We start from the raw sequence: 18062 nt of genomic DNA on the forward strand, positions 1-18062 counted from the left end.
TTGAAGAGGTTTTAATAAGGGCAGCAAAGGACTCCATTCCATTAAATAATTCCATTAATATGAGAAGAATGCGCTCTCAACCCTGGTGGAATCCTGCCTTGCGAAGTAAGAAGCGAGCGATACAAAGACAACGCAAAATCGTCGCAATGAAACATAAGGAAGGACAGAATAGAACACAAAGGAAAGCCCTCCAGAGATCACTTGAAAAATTGAGTCAATTGAATTCTGAATATGCAACGGCTATAAAAGAGCCAAAAGCAAAAGCTGGCGAGATTTATGCACTATTGAAAGCGAAAAGAATGCTTGGGCGTATCCATACAAACGAGCATCCAAATAAAATCGGAGGAACTTCGATCGGGCAAACTAAAAATCTCGAAAGCCATACAACTCATCAACGATGAAATCGAAAGGGTATGGCAGGAGATATGGCAGTCAGCCACAAATGGCAGGAAAACTTACTGTTGTTTTCCAGTAATCAAGGACAGATTGAAGAAGAGGTGGCTAAACCCCAGTAATTACACAGTACAGTTCATGACTGGACATGGTTCTTTTAAGTCATACCTCCATAAAAGAGGATTATACGAAGACCAACTGCCATTAATAGAGGCCGTTGAAAAGGAGGGCCACATATTGCCTTGCCCGGAAACGGCCCTAGTATCTAGCAGGAAAATCTACAAATTCTTTGAATACTTTGCTAGAAAAGTTATAGTGCCCAGGGAAGGAGCACCTATAACAAAGAGAAAGCGCAGAAAAGTAGTTACAAACTACGGTAGAAAAACTCCACCTCTTACAAGGTACCTAAACAAAGGACAAAACTCGCACAATAACTAATCTAATTTTTGAACTTTGGCAAGCTAACAAAGCTTGAACTTTCAACGACAATTTTTGAGCATCGAATTTCAGAATTAAACTCCGAAGTTCGATCATTTGAACGCGAGTTAGAATATCCGATTTAGCCTAATATCGGAGCTTGATTCGAATGTATGGCATGACTGGCATGAATATTGAAAACTGCCTGGGGAATCGCCTTCTCAGCTAGACGAGACCCCGTCTTGACCTAAAAGTCAAAAATATTAAATCGAAAGAGCAAACATCAGTATCAGTCAATCATAAAAACCATTCCATAGAAAGAGAAATCCGAAATTAGGGCGAAAACCGGGAAACAACTTTTTCGAATGACGGATACCCACCAGCATGAGCGGGGATAACCGAAACGCAATGGGAAGATGTGCCTCGGTACGTCGAAGCGATGGATCTGTCAGTCGTGGGAGCAATCCCTTAATACAGGTACGCAGGGTGAGATGTTTTCGAACGTGAGCCCAGGAGGGAAGACTTAGCTGGTTGATCGTCTTAGGAATCTCCTCTGGCTGTCCTAGCTGAGTCTCTCTTTTGATATCCCATCGTAGGTTGGCCTCTGCGGGGTAGTAGTACCAGATCAAGCAAATCTCGTAAGATTTGTATGCTGCGTGCTTTCGACGCGCCCAAACCTAGGGTCAAGCCTTTAGTTCCGCTCTCCCTGAGTGTCGAACTTTGAAAAGATCGGTACTCCTTTCGAGGAGATTGCCGCTTTAGATTAACAAGGCTCCGACTCGGTAGTGCAAAGCAGAAAAAGATTCACTTAGAAATCGCTCAGGACAACGAAGTAATAGTCAATGATGATGATACTCTGCTTAAAAAGGTTATTACTGGTGAGGAATAATGAGATTATGATTCTGATTTTGAAACAAACTAGTCTTTGTAGTAGATACACTCTGGATCACCAAGACTAAAAAAGCACGTCAATGTTGGGGTATTATCAAATCATCGTTCGTGAAGGTGTTTGCACCTGAATATGCACTGACAAATCAGACAGTCGATAAAGAATATTACGTTCAAATTTTGAAACGTTTGCGTGAAACAGTGGAAAAAAAATGCCCATACTTGTGGTCAAGTAGTGACTGGCTTTCCCATCACCATAATACGTCCGCCATTTGTTGAATATTCTATAACAGTTTCTGAGTTAACGTCATTTGTGAATATGTTTTTGATCGCAAAATTCATATGTAAAACGACATAATTAAATTATCCAAGGTTCCTTATGTTTTTGGGTATGCTGAATATGAATCCGTACTCAAATTAAAAAAATTTTGCTTGAAAATTAAATATGACGGATTTGTTATCACATCAATATCGAAATCTTTCTTGAATTATCGATGCATACAATTATTGTACTTTAGAAAGAAATTTTTTATATAGGATTTTTTTCCGAAATTATGGATAAAATGCGAAAATCTGAAGAAAAAAAATTTATTTCTCGTTACCATCGTGTTACTTAAAAAATATGAGGTATTGTAACGGGGTGGATTAACTGATGCAATTAGCGTTTGTCTAAGAACAATCTCCAACGATGTAGAACTAACAGCCGCTCCGTTAATCACGTATGAGCTATTCGAATATGAGTATATTCGAATTTACGATTGATACTTTCACTTCCATGTCTCCTTTCCAATAGCGTTGAACTCACCTTAAGTCACCTGACTTGTGACACTTTTCTTTATCTTAGGTGTATGTAAACTAATGTTTATTTCCACTAATGTCTATTCCTTAGACAATACCGTATATTCCAACTAATGTCTATTCCCTAGACAAAATCGGTTTAAAAGATATCAGGTGACGGACCCGTTAAACTAAACGGGAACGAAATAACGTAATGCGTCGAATAAAATTAAAATCGTTTATAACTAAAAACTACAGTTTTTGATGGGCCGAAGGCTTGCGCACGAGAATAGAATTTATAATTTGTTACAATAATACGGGGAGAGGGAGAGAGAGAGAATTCGAAATTCTACCGCGAACTATAACGCTCGGTGCAAATGCGAAATGGTCGGTTTCGAATTTAAGTGAGGAATGATACCGTCCCGCGGAAGAAAGGTGGTGCACCTACCCTTCGGTGCAATTACGGTGATCAGCCGTAAATGATATTGGCAAACAATTCCTGTTCCCTGGTAATGCTGCGACGACACTGTCTTAGCTACCGGATCGGTTGCTGCACGTCTAATTCTTCGCTGCTTTTCGCTCAGTTGCTTTGTTTTCGTTTTCTCGGTTCCACACCCATGCACATACCAAACCCAAAAAACTATAGTTCGGTAAACGGCAAAAACACAAGCAAAATTTGGCGGTTAGCTATTTAACAGTTGAGACTATACTGAAAATTAAACTCGCGCGCGCTCCCTCTCTCTCCTAAACGTTCGCTCTCGCACTTCGAGTCGCGAACGTATCGACTGTTCGAATCGACTACCATTGCAGCCCCTCCATATCCTGACCACTCGGACAGGACGAATACCCGCAATTCGCGGTCTGCAATATCCTAAAAAGAAGAGAGGGAAAAGAAATAAAAAAATTAAAACCCTCCTCTTTAAAATCAGGTTTATTCAAGGCTCACCAGGGCCTACGTCAATTCTTAGCTACACCTGGCGCTTTATGTTTCGGTTAGCACCAGTGTGTAGCCTTCTTCGGACACCGCTGGAAGTTTATCACCCCGGGCTCTCCACAGATGTAGCAGCCCCTCAGCTGCGATCGGGACTGACCAGGCTCCCGATCTTAATCGGTGTGCTCCACAGATCCAGGAGACTGCTGCACGCTGACTCCCGGAGAGGCGTGATCATCACCCCTCCTACCGTGGCAGTCGCACTTCCATTCTGTGATCTGACTGCGATCGTGGTGTCGGGAGCCACGCGCTCGTCCACATGGACCGTGAGAATCAGCCCAGCACCAGTAGCTTCCGGGGGACTCCTATCAACTTTCCACCCGGAGCAGGGCCTCGTCATAGGCCCTCTGGCACCGAACCACCTCTGCCCACGTTCCAAGCAACTTTTCTGCCCCCTGGCTGTTCAAATACGCCTCAGGTGCTCATGCACCTGAGACTGGAGTTCGTCGATGGACCGCCAGGCGCTCTTCAGCTCGGTTGAAGCCCAAGCGTACGTGCCCCCAATCGAGCAGGAGAGTGGCTGCTCAGGAATGCGGGAGTTATTGCAGACACAGTGCTGAGCTCTACAGGTTTTTCTGGGACCTGGGCACTGGGTAGCATTGTCCGACGTCTGGGGTACATCGGACTTAAGGGTCTGCACCCCCTGATCTACTGTGGACTTGGAACGCTCGACCTCATCCTTAGCCTCCGTCTGGGTCGAGGTGCCCCGGGAAGCCGTCTTCAGGGCGACCCACGTCGCGTCCAACAGAACGTCCGCCACCATCCCTTTGTGGTGCTTCCTTCGAGTGGCCCCGTCCAGCTGGACCTTAGTGAAGCTGCGCAGATCTTCTATTAACCTAGTTGCGTCATGGTCCAGCTGCAGATCTAACAGCTTCTTCTTGTTCACGACAATTCTCCGGTCTATCTGCAACAACTAAAAGAGAAGACTGGATAAAACTTCCTGCGGAAAGAAAAACCTACCATATGCCCCATCCCACCGGATTTTACGGTCCCTCGCTTATCCTTGCGTGGACGTCCTGGTCCTCGTCGTTTAGCACTCCCTTCCCATCGCTGACTCAAGATAATCAGCCCAACCGTCCTTTGCACCAAGGGCACGGTATTTCTAGGTCTACCTCTCCTTCTAGATTCCTTCATGGTAGGGTTGTCACCTTCTGCCTGATCGATGACCGTCTCTAGGATCCTTTGCTGTCGACCTAGACCTCTTTTGGTTGGTGCGGATATCGGTAAATCCGATACCTCTGTGGGATTGTTACCTACGACCGCAGGGGTTGCTATTTCAATCTGTTTTCTCGATAAATCCCTAGTAAAATATTCACACACCCTCGCTTGCCTCATCTGGTCTCTCTTCCCGCGACTCGACAGGCTCGCTATTCGTACTTTTTTCGCCCTCTTCTTTTACTGAACCATAGTATTTAAGATCTTTAGCATGGAAGAACTCGAGCAGGATGTTCAATCGATTACCCAGTCTGTATGTGTTGGTACCGCAAACCTCTTCAATCACATACGGATCAGCGTACTTAGGCGCGAATTTGGCTGATATGCCTTGGGTAGCAGAGGAGAGTATCCTTTTTCTTTTCCATACGCAATCTCCGATCTTAAACTCTGTTACCGTCTAATTCAGTCATAATATTCCGCCTGACGGGCCGCTTCCTCCTTTGACTTGAAGTGGTACGCTCTCATAGATTAGGGAGCTTCTCCATATGTTCAGCTCAGTCCATTACAGCTTGGCCCTTCAAACACTCAAGGGCTTGCTGATCCTGGAATCTCCGGAACGTCAAAGGAGGTATTGGCTGACGCTCAAAGATGAGCATCGTAGGACTATATACGGTGGCGCTATGAGTAGCCGAGTTCAACGCAAAGTTGAACTTTGACGGGTGCTCGTCCCAGCTCTTATGATCATGACTCACATACGATGTGATCATGGTTTTAAGCGTCCTGTTTACTTACTCTGTAGGATTTGCTTGAGGATGGTACAAAGAAGACAAGGCGCGCTGGATGCCGTTCCTCTGGAGGTATGAATCGACTTCCAGATTCTTAAACTCGGTCCCGTTATCCGATAAGAATACCTCTGGCGCGACAAACCTAGTGACAATCCGCTCGTGTAACTCTTTTTCAATCGATTTACCATCAACTTTGCGTATCGCAACGAACTCCACCCAGCGAGTAAAAGGTTCTATAAGGACAATAACATCCTGAAAACCTCTAAAGCATTAGAGAATGGTCCAGTGATATCACCGGCCCCACCTGCCATGAAAACATACGCTCTCTTCCTTGATACCCTGCCGTCGGAGCATCAATGACCTCCTCAAACACTTGGTGCTTTTTCCCTTTAGGCACCGCAAGCTTCTACGCTTCCTCATTGTCAATGAACCCTTAACCGTCCTCATCAGGTTAATAGTGATACAGCCTCCCCAGACATCTGTAGTTTCCAGTCGACTATTTATGGCACTCTCTCGGAGACTAGATAATACCTCTCAGCGCTGTTGAGTGATCGGCTGGCGTAATCGATCACATGCTTCTCTCCATCAAAATCCTGCGTGAGGACCGCCCCGATCCCACTGTCGCTGGTGTCAGTTTGTAGTACAAACTAACCGCAAGGATCGGGTGGTTGCAATATTGGGGCGGAAGTCATCGCCTCCTGCAATTTTGCGAAAGCTTTCTCTTGCTCCTCCTCCCAAGAGAAACGTACATTTTTTTTCGTTAGGTGGTTTATAGGTTCAGCGATCGTGGCAAAGTCGGGTATAAAACGTGTATACGAGGGTTGCTACTTATATTTTGAGCCTAATAATGAAAAGACAGTAATTTATTATCTAAAATGGCTTTATTGTTTTTCGAAGTATTCTCTATGATGATAAATGCACTTTTGCATGCGCTCGAACCAATTTTCGTAACACTTTTTCCACTCTGATTGAGGTACCTCCAAAACATGGTTTTTGAATGCATCAACGACTTCTTCAGGCGCCGAAAAACGTTGTCCACGCAATTTATTCTTGATATGCGGGAATAAAAAGAAATCATTTGGTGCTAAATCGGGGGTGATGCTTGCTGCCGACCGTTCCTTCCAGTTCCTGTCTGAGTCTTGTCCAGCGGTCACAAGCAAAAAACGTGTGTTCCGCGTCGTCTCGTTCGCGTCCATAGTACTTACAGTCGGGTGTTTGTACTCCGTTCATATTGTAAAGGTACCGTCGGAAGAGACCCGTGGCCCGTCAAGAGCTGGGTGACATAGAAACTCACGTCACCAAATTTCCTTCCGAACCACAGCCTCAACTCCCGTATCAGTAGTCTCGTCCAGTTACCATCTCGTTCCTCTGTCCAGCGGCCTTGCCATGTCAATTGTCCTGTCACACTCGGCGATTTTCGTGTTCTTTCGTCCTATGGCCGCGCTGCTCCCGTAGATCCTTTTGCGTTCAAAGGCCAGAAAATACACTGGTATTACGCCAGCCACCACCAAAATAGCCTGCGCAAAGACTGTTCAGTAGGAGAAAGCGATTCGCAGTGCGCCTTGTCTCTGTACCATCATCATCGTCTTACAGTATTTCTTTGCCTTCAGGGTGTCTGCCCATATTTCCCCACCGTATAGAAGGATCGAGTTACCCCAAGGTACTTAACTTCCTTCTTGGTCTCCATCTCGCATGTATGGTTTGCGAAGAAAGTTAAAATACATCATCTTCCATACAAAGAAAAAGACTCTAGAGAGGGTATTTGGGAGTAGATAGCACGAGATCACGAATGTTTCCAAAGACGTATTGCTGAATTGAATAAAGTTATATCACGAGTATTACTCAAGAAACGTATATTGCTGATGCATCGAATACTTGGTCCTATCTAAATCTAATTTAAAGTAGAGGGAGGTGGTTGTGGCTGCTCGAAAACCAAAGTAGTAAACCAAAGTAGCTATTAACATTTAATTCAATACCAAACATTGACGTTGGTTATAATAAATTTTACATTGAAGGTCAAGAAGCTATCACTTTACCGACTGGTAGCTACGAAACAGAAGATATTGAAAGCTTTCTCAAAGAAGCATTAGCACATAAAGGTATATCATTTAGCCTGAAACCAAATATTAATACTTTACGTAGTGTCATTTAATGTTGTCAAAAAATACATTTTGAACCAGAAGATTCTATTGGATCAATTTTAGGCTTCACTAAGCGCACGCTCGTTGAAAACAAAACACATAGTTCTGACTTACCCGTCACTATACTCAAAGTCAACGCTTTACGTGTAGAGTGTAGTATTATGACAGGCTCTTACATAAACGATAGCAAAGTACATACTATAAATGAATTTTTCCCTAGCAGTCCCACTTGGATATAAGATTATAGAAGTTCCCTCTCACTTCATTTACCTTCCAGTCGCTGTGAGGAGCATTGATCATTTTCAAATTCGTATAGTTGATCAAGACGGAAACCTAGTTAACTTTCGAGGAGAAGTCATCACAGTGCGAGTACATATAAACACCATATCTTACTAATGGGTATCATTTACAATATAAAGAGCGGCCGAGGCTATATTAAAAGACAAAATGTCGAACAGCAACCAATCGACAGCAAGCTATCAGACCACTCACACTTCAGAACATTCAATTCCTGAAAAGCTTGAGACTAAAAGTCGTCGAAAATCGTGGAAGAAGATAATGTGCATATTAGTGTGCTGTATAAAACAACAACAACAATATGGAGGGAATACTAGACATTCATTCAGGTGTCGCTTTCGATGAGTCTATAGCTCATTATGAAGTTCATACGCATCAGCCTTATTCATTATCATATTTCAATAATAGTGATGAAATCCATATAGCAATTCAACATCAAGATTTATCTCTGCTTCCATCACGCAGTATGATTCATATTTGTGGTCGGTTGACCAAGCCGGACGGTACTACGCCAGTGGAGAACACTTTATTAGTCAATAACGCCCTCTATCATTTGTTCGAGGAAATACGATATGAAATAAATGCTATTGAAATTGATAAAGTGAAAAATGTAGGCTTAACGAGCCTCATGAAAAATAGGCTTTCACTCAATCCATGTCAAAACTCTATCGCTGAAAATGCCGGATGGAATGATGATAACAATGAAGTTTTAATATGTAATACTCTAGGTTTTTTTGATGTGACTATCCCTCTTAGTATGTTGATGGGCTTTGCTCAAGATTATCGGACAATTGTAGTCATTGTCAAGCAGGATCTTATTCTCACAAAATCAAGAGATTATTTGAATGCTATTTTAAGCACTATAACAATAGGCAATCCTGCTGCTTCAGAAAAATAAAAAATTACTTTAACTAAGGTTGAATGGTTGATGCCATATGTGATGGTTGTTGACAAAGAAAAAATCAAATTACTCGATCAGATTGGACGAGATCGTGCAATTACAATGATTTCTCGTACTTGGGAAATTTATGAGTATCCAAAATTACCGCATACATCAAAGCATGTTTGGAGTGTTAAGACTTCCAATCAATTGGAAAAGCCTCGCTTTGTTATTTTAGCTTTTTAAACTAAACGTAAAATTTCAGCGAGTGTTCATTCTAGTAATTTTGATCATTGTAATATTAGTAATGTGAAGCTATTCCTCAATTCACAATGATATCCGTATGGAAATCTCAATTTAAATATCAATCAAAATCAGTTTACTGTTCTCTACGATATGTATACTAATTTTCAAAATGCTTTCTATGGTAAAGAAAACGAGCCTTACTGAATAAAAAAGATTTCATTAATAAAGTGCCGCTAATAGTTATACTTATAGACTGCTCCAAACAAAATGAAACATTAAAAAGCGCGTCAGTCGATGTTCGCCTAGAATTTAAAACTCAGACTGATTTTCCTGAAGATACTGCAGCCTACTGCTTAATATTACACGATCGTATTGTACAATATAATTTATTTAGTGGTGATATTAAAAAATTAGTTTGAAATTAACAAGACATTATGTAATCAATGTATATAATGCTTTTCAATAAAAAATAAAATAAAATATATATATTGGTGGAATTTAATAAAAACTACCTATAATCATACTATATAGTGACTATGATGCCCTATACTTTCGAATGGTGAGGTATGGTGATTATGACGTCCTCTACTTTCGAATAGCGAGGTATAAGCTTTACATAGAACAAACACGTGCCTCCACTCTCATAACGGTTTTGGGAACTAGTAGAGTTCACATTAACTTCAGCATCTTTTCAAATGGATTTCGTAATAGATTTTCAAGGCTTTCAAAGTTTAAACGAGACTTTTGTTTGTAAAGAACTCGCATATCTACCATTAGATGTAGATACTGTTCCAACTGTGTTTTTCTTCGAACCACCATATCATTGGTTTCAACTTCCTTTCAAGTGTCGAAAAGTGAATCATTTCTCAGAAACGTGTCATCATGATTTATTATGGAGATCCGGTCTTATTTCATATAAAAATTTAGCACGTGTACTAAACAATCATTTAAATAATTCTAGAAATATTCACGTAAAAGGATTAAAAAAGAAACAATGGTTACAAAAAGTTTACGTGAAAAGTAAGTATTTTTATTTTTTGTTAGAAATTAAAATCATTATTAATTAAAAATTTTTTTCCTTTTTTAGAAAAATGTTAGAACTTGAAAGCGAGATGAGATGTCCACCAATGAGGCGCATTACCTTACCCATTCGAAACAATATGTACATATCATTACAATAAACCAGCAAAGTTTGTATGTGCTGCTAAACATGCGCAAAGATTGTTTTTATGGATAAAAGTTAGACGGAAGCAATCTGAAATGGAAGGTATTGATGAAGTTGACAATATTACATATAAAAATTCAACTCAATATTTCAATATAGCGATGTCAACTACTGAAAATAAAAATTATAGACAGACTGTATTCAATGTATAGTTGAATGAACAATAAATTAATAATTAAACGAAAATTCTATAAGTTTTATTAATTAATATTCAAATAAAATCGACTGTGAGGTTGAAAGGTTCCCGAAAACTAATGAAATTACTATAGCGCTTGCTTAGAGAAAGAGAGAGAGAGAGAGAGAGAGAGCAGCATCCTCACTAAACAGCGTATGCGCCTAGCAAGCTAGAGACGCTACCCCCTCTCCAAGGGCTATACGGCGCACGCTCTTAGCAATCAACTAGTGACGTTACCCCCTCTCCAAGGGCTATACTGTGCACGCTCCTAGCAAGCAGCTAGAGACACTATCCCCTCTCCAAGGGCTATACGACATACGAGTCTAGTAAACTAGCGACGCTACCCCCTCTCCGAGGGCCGACACTCAGCCAGCATAAACTTACTAAGCGCCCTACTATCGAAGGAGAGCGAAAGAGAGGGAGAGAAAGAGAGACCATCATATAGTTTACCAAACACCCTACCGACTTCTACAGCATCCTACCTTAACAACCTCTGTAGGTAAGTGGGTGGGTGAGTGGGGGGGCACTCTGTCGTAGGGGCCCACTGGCACGCGGGAGGTATCAAACGAAAAAAAAATGCTTTTTAAACACTCAACATAGGGTCTCACCTTAAATTAAAAGATATCACTACTGCAACACCTTCATCGGGTGGCCTCTTTGTGTCCCAGAACATACACATATCCCTTATACATTGGCGGCATCCACTGGCATGCGGGAAGTGTCAAACGAACATCAAATGCCCTTTAAACACTCAGCATGGGGCCCACTGGCACGTGGGTGGTGTTAAAGGTACATCAAATGCCTTTTAGACACTCAGCATGGGGTCTGACCATAAATTAAAAGGTGTCACGGTCATCGGGCGGCCCCTTTATGTCCCAGAACATACACATATCCCTTATACATTGGCGGCATCCTTTGTCGGCTTCTTTATGTCCCAGAATATACATTGCTTATCTACTTTATTGTGTAACTAAAGATAAATAAATCAATAAATAATAAATTAATAAGCTAATATATAAGGAATAATAATTTACTTAGTCTCTGTAGACTTGGTAATGCAGATGTGCCTGAAAAATAGGCTCACTGGTGAATATGGTAAAAAATAAGCGAAATTAGAAAATAAATAGAAATGATAAAAAAATATTTTCAAGTTTTATAGAAGTTCTACTTTGTTGAAATAATACCTACCTCATATATTTATAAAACTAATCTAGAGTGTGGATGTCAAAACCAAGTCGAACGAGTGAACCGAACGATACGACCGTCTGACAGGTGTGAAAGAACACTTGCACGAATCAAAACTACGTTTTATAAGAAGTATACTCGTACATAATGTTTCGTATGAAATATACATAATGTTTGATTCAATAGTACCAATAAACGAGTCCAAATATTATAACAACTTCTACAAAACGAACGTAAGTACAATTTTATTTTTATTGAAAGTATTATGGATATTTATTCTACAAAACCTTATTCATGCAATTTTATTCGCGATTTCAAAGTTACCCTACAAGGTTATATTTACTGCAGTTAAATAAAACTAAATGTGATTCTATTATTTCAATATTTTTATACCCTTAAAATTAGTATTAAGATATTAAATGTAATTGCTCAGATATACATTTATATTAAACTAAGTTCCAACTAATTTTTAACTAAGTAATCATTTTAATTTCGGTAAATACAATGGTGATGTTAATCTACTTTTTAAGTAATTGTTTCAAGACTATAAGTAATTTTTTTATTTTTTAAAACATAATTGGTGCAGTTTTAAATAAAAATACTAGTAGGTAAACCAGAGGGGCCTCAACTCAGAGGGGTATCAGCTCACTGAGTTGAAGCGTGTGCATGTTCACCTCCCCCCCCCCCGATCAGCCCGTGCGCTGTCGACTCCCCCCCCCCCTCCTACTGAGTTATACCGGTGCGTTCTACGCACTCCCCCCTCCCCTACTAAGTTAATCTGATATGGCGTGCGTTCTTCCCCCTCTCCTAGCCTACTGATTTGATTCCTATGCGCGCGTCACCTCCCCCTCCTCCTAATGAGTTATACCGGTGCGTTCTACGCACTCCCCCTCCCCTACTGAGTTGATCTCATGTGGCGTGCGTTCTCTGCAGCACTTCCCCCTCTCCCACTGATTTGATTCCTATGCACTACGCGCGCGTTCTGTGTTGACCGGACGAAAGAAGAACAAAGAATCATCGACATGGAAACAAAGTATTTCCAAATTTTCGAGCAATACTAAAAATTTTCCTGAACAAAAAGGCTATCAGCAGTTCAATAACAAAAAGAAGAAATAATCATATTTATACAGTGCCGCTCAGCCACTTTTACCCCCCCACGGGCAAAATCAGTCTAACTTCAAAGTTTTATATCTCTGGTAGAAATTAACGTACAGAGACGCGCGTGGGTGCGTTTGAAAGGTCTTTCGGAGAGCTTTCAAATGATATGACTCACGGTTGCCATAGATTGTTTTTTTAAATTTTGCAACAATTATGCAAAATTGAAAATTCTGAAATTTTTTTATTATTTTTGACAATTAGCCAATTTTGGAAAAAAAATCGTACGAAAATTTGAAGTACACCATTTTTTAGCTATTACCAAGCCCTATCTGAATCACTCATCAAAAATTTATTTTCGTCAAATAAGACGCGCGCAGGGCATTTTTTCCTGGAAGTGACAGTTTTTTTCAACATTTTTTATCTCCATCAAATTGTAACAATCGAAAAAAATTTATAGGAGAAAAAATGTTTGTTTTTTCACGTAGAATACTGCAATAATTTTTTTTTTGGTTTTTCGAAAAATTTTTTTTTTCGGTTTAAATTATTTTTCAAGGTCGAAAAAAAAAAAGATTTTTTTTTTTATTTAATTTACGATACTTGTTATGTAGTATTATTGAATGGGTGGAAAAAAATTTTTTTTTGTGGTTTCTCATCATTTTAGCGTACCGACTGTGAGAAAAAAAAATTGAAAAAAAACCGAAAAAAAAATCTTTCAAAAAACCAAAAAAAAAATTATTGCAGTATTCTACGTGAAAAAACAAACATTTTTTCTCCTATAAATTTTTTTCGATTGTTACAATATGATGGAGATAAAAAATGTTGAAAAAAACTGTCACTTCCAGGAAAAAATGCCCTGCGCGCGTCATATTTGACGAAAATAAATTTTTGATGAGTGATTCAGATAGGGCTTGGTAATAGCTAAAAAATGGTGTACTTCAAATTTTCGTACGATTTTTTTTCCAAAATTGGCTAATTGTCAAAAATAATAAAAAAATTTCAGAATTTTCAATTTTGCACAATTGTTGCAAAATTTAAAAAAACAATCTATGGCAACCGTGAGTCATATCATTTGAAAGTTCTCCGAAAGACCTTTCAAACGCACCCACGCGCGTCTCTGTACGTTAATTTCTACCAGAGATGACTGTGTGAACATGACTACCGATATTTTCACGTTGCCTTTACTTTTATACCCTCGCACAAAAACTGTAAGCAAAGATGACCGCATACGTGAGAATTGAAATCTTGATATCTTTTCGTATTATATTTGATCTAAGATCTCCAAAGCTATCGAAATATGTGACGTTTTTTCCGATTTTGCGATAAGCCACCCAGTGCATTCCTGTTCCTTCGACGCCGTCAAGATTGACTATAGCTGATTCGTGATAATATGGTCCAGAACTCGGTAAGTCATTTCTCATGAAGACTCCGCGAAAATTTGGTATACTCAAAACTTTTGCATACTTCATCAAGTCGGCATTTGTGAGGGCTCTATCCGGTAAATTTATTTCGAACCTTTTTTTTTTTTTCAAACCTGATCCCAGATAAGGTTTGAGATAAAGTCCATAGCCTTTTTTATAAGGTTTGAGATACAGGCCTTTTCCCAGAGTAATGGTCTCCATCGTTTTGTTGTGTCTCTTGTTCTCTTCCAATTGCTGTTTTGCAGACTTTGCATCGTTCACAGCTTTTGCGATTCCTGCGGCGCCATCAGCTAGAACGCCAGTTGCACTCAAGCCTGCAAAAAGTGGTATGAAGAAGAGCAAAGCTCCACCCATCTTAGTTGATATTGGCAGAATTCGTGGAATATTGATGTTTGCTTTTCCACCAGCTTTTTTAACGGTTGTACGAGCTTTTTTAAAAGCAGAACCGATGACTTTGCGCGCACATTTACCCTTGGACCATTTGAATGTAGCCGCTTTGATCACGCTTTTCAAATTAACTATCTTTTTCGTTTTCTTGTGTCCTTTCGTCTTGGTTTTTTTTCTTCTCTTCGCGAGACCCATACCAAACTTTGATTTTAATTTCATGGCGTTAGATATAGCGTAAGCAGCTGCTTTCTCATCAAAACTAGAATCCTTAGCGAAGTCTCTTTTGATCGCTTTTTCAGCTAAAATTTTGTCTGCGATATTTTTAGCCTAGATATTTTCTCGATTTTTCGAGTACGCTATATCGTGTTGCTTGCAAGCTGCGTCGAGAGGATTGATTCCTGGATCGCCGCGAGCTAAACGTGTCTGTAACTTAGTTCCTGATCCGCAATATTGATAGCCTGGAATATGGAGTTCAAACGGAAGTTTATTAATGATATTATTGACGAATCCTCGTCCTTTCTTTGCTCTTTGACGTTTGCATATGATCATCCCTCCACCAAGTCCAACACACGACTAACGTTTCAAACTATAAAAACAGGTGTATATATAGCCATGTAGTCAGTTATCGTTCGAACTCTGTCTCGTGAGTATGAATTTCAAGAAACAAACTGTGAAACTTCCCGTAGAAAATTTTGACGTCATCGTGCGGGAGGATAAGCAACCAAAGCGTCACGGAGATTTACTGCCGAATAGCATCAGAGCTATTTTTTGTGGTCCGTCCAACTGTGGTAAGACCAACAGTCTTTTGGCGCTAATTACTCACCCCAATGGCGTTAGATTCGAAAATGTTTACGTGTACTCGAAATCGCTTGATCAGCCAAAGTATAAATTATTGGAAGAGATGTTAAAGCCGATAGACGGAGTGAAGTATTTTCCGTTCAAGGAGCACGAATCCGTGATTGATCCCGTGCATGCATTGCCTAATTCAATTATGATATTCGACGACATCGCCTGTGAGAAACAGGACAATGTACGCGTTTTCTTTTGTATGGGCAGACATAGGAGCGTCGACTGTTTCTATCTCTCGCATACGTACGCGCGTATTCCTAAGCATCTCGTGAGAGATAACTTCAATTTATTGGCAATTTTTCGACAAGACGAAGCAAATATGAAACATATATACGACGATCATGTGAATTCAGATATGACTTACAATAAATTTAAAGAACTTTGTGCAAAATGCTGGTTGGATGATAAATATGGGTTTTTAGTGATCGACAAAGACAGAGCTATAAACTGTGGATGATATCGAAAGGGCTTTGATTGTTTTGTTATAATGTTACGTCTTACGACGCATCCTTTTTGTAACAACTGCACACTCGTGAAATTCAAAGCTTCTAAAACTATTCGCACGTCAGCAGAAAGCTGACGAAACGCGAGGTAAATGACACTCCGAAATAAAGTTGTTACACCTTGCGACACATCCTCTTTTGTAACAAATGCATATTCAGGAAATTCAAAACTGCTAAAATATTCACACGTCAGCAGAAAGCTGACAAAACGCAAAACAAATAGCACTCCGAAATAAAGCCACCGAGCACAAGAATGTATATTCAGCAAAAAACAAAATGTCACAATTCAATACTGACCTGAAAATTAACATATAAAAAGCAATGAACATCATTACGAGTCAGTTGATCAGTAGTCAGTCAGTCAATAAGTACCTGTAAGACTCAACTCCGTACACACTGGTCCGACAATTGGTGATCATTTTACTTAATAAACTCACGACTGTTACAAAGTAATATCGTGCAAGTATTATTCAACAACCTATCCTATTCAATTCAACAAACAGTTAGAGCCTGCTACACTCATACAATCCAACAAGCAGTTAGAGCCTGCTACATTTTATCAACAATTAAAAGCTACAATTATCAAGGTAGTACAATCATCAGACATACATTTCTACATATATTTATTATAAGTGAGACATATCCGACCACTAGTCAACATATTGGAACGTCTCATTCATTAGCTATTCGTAGTTGATGCACGAGACGTAACAATAAATATATCACGATAGTAATGCGGTACACAGTCTCTCGATGATCGTCGAAGCGTTAACACGGCTGATCATCAAAGGGAAAAACATGTGTTTTCTCAACTCGTAAAAGCGCAAGACGCGATAAGACGAAAATATAGTATATTGAAGCATAACCGAGAGTATACCGACGAAGTCTTGAATAAGACATTCAAACCAATAGTCGATCCTCTTAAAGTCATAATAAGTGAGAAGGAACAAAAAAAAAATCTTCCCCCCGAAACTCCCGTTACAGTTATTAAAAAGCCGAAATTTCTAAACAAAAAAAAATAAAAATACGAAATCAATTCGGCTGATAATGTCGACAAGTACGAAACCGCTTAGTCTAGTGGCGGAGATAACGATGCTACTGTCACGCACAATACTACACAGTTTTATAACAGTTTATCCGACGGACGGAGCGAGGATGAGCATTTAGCTGGCGACAAGTACACGAATGCATTGGATAAAAGTGATTCGAATCTTGTGGACTTGATTTATGGAGTACGTAAAGAACGAAATGGATCATACACGCTTGGTAAATCTACGGTGATTTTTGACAAAGATAACGTAGACGTCGATGATTTCAAGTATCCAAAAACACAGGGTTTGATGGAGTTACTGGTTGCAAAGCAACCTGATCAAAGTTTAATCACTTCCAATGATCTCAAGAGCTACAAAGAAATCTTGGAGATTTCTAATATTCATAGGAAGAAAAATAATCCAAACGAGGCTATACGAGCGCACAATAGTAATAAATTCAATAACATAATTGGTCCGTTATTTGGTTTGACTAAAAAAAATACAAAAGGAGGCGAGGGGCTGCTACAGACGACTGATACGTCTTTGCCTACCTACAAGATTGCTCGAAACAATATTTCTATGGATTACGTATACTGGGATGATCCGAATGAGCTTGTTGATCGTCTTCGATTGTTATTGGCTGAACAATCAGCTGGTAACAATAATCACATCAACGAAATTCATTCGATAATCGAAGAATTATGCGAGGGTGGATATATATATATATATACTAAGAGCACACCTATCGTTCGAGCATTATCAAAATGAACGTCGACGTATTCGGACGTAAATATAAAGAGCAAGGAGTTCACGGTCTTCGCAGTCCGCCCGGTATTGGGTTCAAGCTCACGAGCGAGTACCATTACGATCTAGAGAATAAAAGATTGGAAAATCTTGCTCTTCCGCGGAAGGCTAAAGATGCTATAAATTGGGAAACTGCGGAAAACATCGTTCAGATGGCAATCAAATCTACGAGAGACGTGATCGCACGATTAAGGAGTGATCTTGAGGATTTGGATGTAATTATCAAAGAGGAATTACCACGAATAAAGTTAAGTGTTGAAAATTTAGAAAACAGTCGATTAGATGGAAGCGGTGGTGGAGGAATTGCACAAACCAACGAGACATAATTATCCAAGACGAAAGTACGATGTTCGAGGTATCGATGAGACGTGGCAAGCCGATCTCGTCGATATGCAGGCCTATTTTAGACAAAATCGC

At 39.9% G+C, this 18062-nt stretch overlaps 1 protein-coding gene across 1 annotated transcript in view; it reads right to left on the reverse strand.

Annotated features, from left to right (window-relative positions):
- The window catches only part of LOC131673252 (uncharacterized), a 1160519-nt gene that overhangs the window by 461730 nt on the left and 680727 nt on the right, over positions 1 to 18062 (reverse strand). The window lies entirely within an intron of this gene.

This window comes from Phymastichus coffea, unplaced genomic scaffold, assembly GCF_024137745.1.
Source record: "Phymastichus coffea isolate CEN01 unplaced genomic scaffold, Cenicafe_Pcof_1.1 PCOF00013, whole genome shotgun sequence".
Taxonomy (NCBI): Eukaryota; Metazoa; Arthropoda; class Insecta; order Hymenoptera; family Eulophidae; genus Phymastichus; species Phymastichus coffea.